Raw genomic sequence first — 6,083 nt, forward strand, 5'->3', positions numbered from 1 at the left:
ATGGGATCATCTGACTAGATGTAGAAAAAACACCAAACAAGAATCCATTCCTGATCAAATCTCAGCGCATTAGGAACTGGACTCTGCAAGCAGCTCAAGCACACCTACAAAATGCTCCCTAGCTAGCAACAGTCAAATTTTCCCAATCTGATGAAGAGCGTTTCTGAAAAACCTTTACCCAACAGTGCACTTAACTGTTTAAAAGGGAGAACTGGATACAGTAGTGCATGCCTGTAATCCCAGCCACTCAGGAGGCAGAGGAAGGAAGATGGCAAGTTCAAAGCCAGCCTGGGAAACATAGCAAGACACTGCCTTAAAATAAAATTTCAAAAGGACTAGGATATAGCTCATAGGTAGAACTCTTCTGAGCTTAATCCCCAGAACTGAAGAAAAAAAGAAAGAAAGAAAGAAAGAAATGCTTTTCAAGATCAGAAGAAGGCTATTTTATCTATGTGTCTACCTGCCTGTCCGTGTCTTGTTGGTATTCTGTTTCTCTCAAGGATCAGGACTAATATACCTGCTTTTGTGACTGCCAGTTCCTTCTGTATACTCTGCTAAACGTGAAACATTTCATTTTCCCTATCTCTCCTTGGGAGACTTGTCACCCTTTTGAATTCAATTTATCTTGCAGCCTTAACTTTCTGATAGGCTTAAGAAGTTCTGGGTTTTACACTGTCAGGATGGAATTGATATTCTCTTCAAGCTATTTATACCTAAGTGGAAGCTTAATTAATGCTTCCTCTCCACCCCCAGCATTTATAGTTAGAAAGGTTTGAGGTCACTTTGTCCAAGATTTTTGCTAGAAATGAAATTTTCCGTATCTTAAGAATGGTTAAGGGGCTGGGGATGTGGCTCAAGCGGTAGCGCGCTCGCCTGGCATGCGTGCGGCCCGGGTTCGATCCTCAGCACCACATACAAACAAAGATGTTGTGTCCGCCAAGAACTAAAAGAAATAAATATTAAAATTCTCTATCTCTCTCTCTCTCTCTCTCTCTCCTCTCATCTCTCTCTTAAAAAAAAAAAGAATGGTTAAGACAGATAAACTGACTTGCAACAACATGTGAAAGTTAATTTTATATCATTAGAAAATAATCTAATAATTAATGGCAGAAATTTTAATAAATTAGCATTCATATATTCAAGTCCTTTGAAATTATTTGAATTTTCAATTCTTCCATTAAGGGAACAAAAGGTGGGGCATGGAAAAGGAAAGTAACCCTCAGCAAACTCCAAATTATTGCATCCATAAGGACAGGGCTTTGAGGTCAGATATCATTAAGTCATTAATATTCTTTTGGCTCACAGAATTAGCAATATGATTGAAAGGTGATGACTAGGTCATTTTATTCTATATAATTTGAATATGTTGTCAAATATTCACAGTGCCTTTTGAGTGAAGAAACAATATATGGCACAAAAGGCACAGTCCAGGCCTTTAAGAAGCTTCAGACGGGAGTTCAAGAAATGTACATATAAAAAGATTTGTAGTGGTATAAGACAATACATCAGTATCAGTGAGTGCTGTTGCCAAAAAGCTGTTGATGCTTAGTGGAGCAATAACTCATTTCTGCAAACATCTGTTGAATTTCTACTGAAAACAGATGAGGAGAGTACAGAGCAGGATATCAGCAGAGAGGAGAAAGGCCTTGAATTGGCCTTGAACAATGAACCCACAGAGTTAAGAGAAGAAGCAGCCGAGGAAGGAGAACGGTGGCAACAGAGACCTCAGTGGTAAGGATGGAGAGAAGGATTTGCATATTTGGGATTGCCTTGATAGCCAGTATTGATTGACAAATCACAGGTTCATAGGGAAGGTTTATTTAAAGGAGATTACCCTGGCAGTGAAGTGTGGCAAAAGCAAAATAGGTAGAAACAGGAGACACTGGAGGCACAGAACCCAGTTAGAAATGAGTGAGGTGTAGTCCTGCAGGCCAGAGGTCACAGACTCAGGACTAGACTCTCATCAGATAGTGAGGTCTCAGTGAACTGCATAAAGGAAACTTAATGGTATCCAGTGATTTACTAAATAATTGAAGGCTGTGGAAAGCATGACTAGCAATAGTCATGAAATTAATTGTCTTAAAGGGAGTTAATCTAAATTCTTGTATGAGTAGTGTGCTCTCAGGCACTAGGTAGTTGTTGGCACAGTTGCCTAGGATAATGACAACTACCAGGCATGTTCCTCTTACAACCAACACAGAGCCACCCAGAGAGGACTGTGCCTTTCCACTTCTCTCTAGGGTGTGGCATGTAGGAGGAACGTGGAAGGTGGTCTCCAGTTGGGGCTTCCTAATTATTATTTGAAATATTAAATCATGCCAGTGGTCGAGAGCGTGGACTCTTGGTGTCGGAGATTCTCCCAGCCCGACTGCTTATCACCACTATTAACCGTAGGTAGGTTAATTAACTTCCCTAAGCCCCAGTTTCCTCATTAATAAAATGGGGATATTAATAATGTCGACTTCACCAAGTTATGAAGCCTTAATTAGGTCATTCAGGTGGTGTTTGGGATGATTCTGAGAAACCAGGGAGCAGTCAGTCGGCAGTAAATAATAGAGGGTAATAGCACATGCTGACTTACCCGAAAGGGGAGCAGGAGGAACCTGACCCCGTGGTTATGAAGTCAAGCGATACATTTCAAAGGTGCTTTATTTGATTCTGTTTTGGTAAGAAAACTGTAAAGGAAACAAAGAATTTCCTGACAGCAAAGATGATGAAACTGTGAAATAGGCCACTGATGAAGGAAGGTGGCTCTGGAGGTGGTAGGCGTTCGCCTGGTGCATATCATGTGTATTAAAATGCACCAGAGTATGTGTGTGTGTGTACGTGTGTGTGTACGTGTGTGTGTGTACTTGTGTGTGTACATGTGTGTGTGTATGTGTGTGTGTGTGTACATGCGTGTGTATACACAGCCTTGAAGTAAGTACAGCAGTCCACCCCATCTGTGGTTTCTCATTTCACAGCTTCGGTTATCTGCTGTCAACCACAGTCTGAAAATATAAAATTTCAGAAATAAACAATTCATAAGTTTTATTTTTAAAAAATTTGGTAATGGGGACTGAACAGGGGTGCTTGACCACTGAGCTACATCCCAGCCCTTTTATTTTTTTAATTTTAAACAGGGTCTTTCTAAGTTGTTCTGGCCTTACCAAGTTGCTAAGGCTGACCTCAAACTTGAGTTCTCCTACCCTAGCCTCCCCAACCCTAGGATTATAGGCATGTGCCACCACCTGAGAAATTCACAAGTTTTAAATAACACTTATTATAGTATCTCATAACTGTTCCATTTTATTTTTAGTAATTGTTGTTATTCTCTTACTGGGCCTGATGTATAAGTTAAGCTTTATCAGGACCTATATATAGGAGAAATCCTAGTATACACAGGGTCAGTACTGTCCATGGTTTGAGGTGTGCACTGGGACACATTTGTGTGGATAGGGTGGGGGACTCTAAACCCTTCTCATTTACATCATTTGTCTGTGCCTCCAAGAACCCTGTGAAGTCAGTAGGATCTGTTTTTACCTATTATTTAGGTAAACAATTCCAATTGGCACTAATGACCAAATGACTCACCGAGTCACCCAGCCAGAGTGGCAGAGCCAGTGCTTGTACTCTTCGTTTACATCACATCTGGAGAAAAGAGCTCTGAGGGACAGATGTTTCATGGGAAGGATGAAACATATGCCTTAATGCCAAAAAATAACTAGGAGTAAAAGCAGAAAACAAGACATTTGTTTCTGTTATAGTATGACAGGAAACAAGGCCCTTCTGGGTTGGGCTTGAGCATTTAGAGAGGTGGGCCGTGATTTGGTGTGGGTAGGACCACCCTTGGAGCATTGCACCTGGTCCTGGACCACTTGTTACTATGCTCATGGAAACCAGCTGGGTGAAGTTGGAAAGACAGCTCTGAAATGACCAAGGGACTGATGGGATTGATTTATAAGGAAAGAGTAAAAGAGTTAAATGTGTGTAGTTGACTACATAGTTAACTACGCACAAAAAGAATGAACTGTGTACAGTTAAGAAAAGATATGAGAGATCAGCTAAATGGAAACAAATATCTGAAATGTGTCAACATTAAAAAGGGAGATTATTAGTTCCTGAACATGATACCTGGAGCCCGATATGCAGTAATAGGAAGAAAACTTAAGCTGAGCATATAGAATGTTCTTAGTGAGGGATCTGTTAAGGCCTATTGTGGAGTCTCTGTCTCTCTGCTTCCTCATCATCATGTGAGCTGCTTCCCTCTGCCAAGGTCTGCCATGATGTTCAGCCTCACCTGGGCCCCACCTGGGCCCCCAGGAATGGAGCCTGCTGTCCACGCACTGAGATCTCTGAGACCGTGAGCCCCCAAATAAACTTTTCCTCCCCTAAAATTGTTCTGGTCAGATCTTTTTATCTGTGAAAAAGATAACTTTTTATTTAGCAGTGAAAAAGCTGACTAAAACCGTGGGTATACAAGAAGACGTCATTTTTCAGAGTTCTATATTCAAATATAGGCGTAAACAAGAGATAAGAAGATTTCCTTTAAAATACTTCAGCAGGGAAAGGGAGGAGAGAAAGGAAAGAAAGAAGAAGGAAAAGTAGAAGGAGGGGAAGGAGTAAGTCGAGAGGAAGAAAGGAAAGATGCAGCAGTGTCAAACCTTGACAATGGGGAATCTCGAGGAAGGCAATGGTGAGTTCATTTTTTTTTTCCTACTTTTGCTTATGTTTGAAAACATCACAAAAAACTCAAAATTATTTTCTGAATATAACTTAGTCCCTGGGCTCCGATGACTAGAAAGGCCTTGTTGCCAGGGGGCTCACTTCTAGGTCCCAGGGCCTGGGAAGGTCAGCCATTCGGCTCCACAGATGCCCAGAGGTCCAGGTCAAACGCCCTCCCCACAGCTGAAGGTGGAAATCAGGAACATTCTTAGAACTGTAGGTCTCTAGTGGCAGCTCCCAGAGGTGGGGCTTCTGAGGTGAGAGAGTGAGGACAAGGTCATTGAGCTATTGCCCCATTGACCTTCGCTGGCCTCCTGTTCCTGCTTTGTAGAAATATCCACCATTGAGCAAAGGTGTCTTTGGGATGACTGAACTTTATTCTTTTGAATGGAGAAGCACTTTCCCCTTATTGCCTGAGTTTGGGAAGCAAGAAGAGTCATCCATAAAGTGAAAGTTTTTTAAACTCCAGCCAGCATTTGTGAAGCTGTTTTTTTTCTTTTTTCTTTTTTTTTTCAGTGAAGAATTGGGCGGGGGCGGGGGTGTAGCTCCATGGTAGACATCTCCTAGCGCCTGCAAAGCCCTGGTTCCATCCCCAGCACTGAAAAAAAAAAAAATTTTTTTTTTTTTTGTTTCAAAAGACAACATCTCTCTTTCAGCCTCTCTAGGAAGACCTCATTTCACCTTCTTGCCTTGAATTTTTAGGGCACAAAATTTAGAAAGCTTTAAGAATTTATGCCTTGAGCCTGCTTTTTTTGTTTGTTAGAGGAATATAAATATTTTATTTGAATTTTGCTGGTGGCAATCAAGCATGAACACTAGCCTGATATCTGAGGAGCTGTCACGCCTGAAATTTTCCACAGTGCGCAAGGCCAGCCCATGGCAGCCAGAGCGAGGTGGAGTGTAGCCCAGTGCAGGACAAACTCTGCGACCACAGGAGCGGCTTGGGAGGGAGGCAGGGCTGGCTGATGGGAAAGCCTGGTTGAATCTCTCTCATCAAATGAAGTGCTGGTCTCTGCCCTGGGCCGGGCCCACCTCAGCTCCTACCTGAGCTCGAATTACAGCACCTAGGCCCCTCCGCCCTCCTTCTGTCCTTGTCCTCTGCCTTGTCTCCAGAGTGGAGTATTCTGAAACACTCCTTACGTTCCTATCACCCACACAATAAAACATGGCAAGGAGCAGACCTTGTAGTTGACTGCATCCCTGGTGCTTCACACCATGCTGGCTTATACATATTCTTTTTTAAAAAAAAAAAAAAAAAAACTTTATTTTATTTGTTTATTTTTATGTGGTGCTGAGGATCGAACCCAGGGCTTCGAATGTGCTAGGCGGGCGCTCTACCATTGAGCCACAACCCCAGCCCCCAGCTTATAGACATTCTT

This window comes from Marmota monax, unplaced genomic scaffold (assembly GCF_021218885.2).
Source record: "Marmota monax isolate L192 unplaced genomic scaffold, Marmota_monax_Labrador192_F-V1.1 WCK01_AAM20220418_F8-fsc00004, whole genome shotgun sequence".
Classification (NCBI taxonomy): domain Eukaryota; kingdom Metazoa; phylum Chordata; class Mammalia; order Rodentia; family Sciuridae; genus Marmota; species Marmota monax.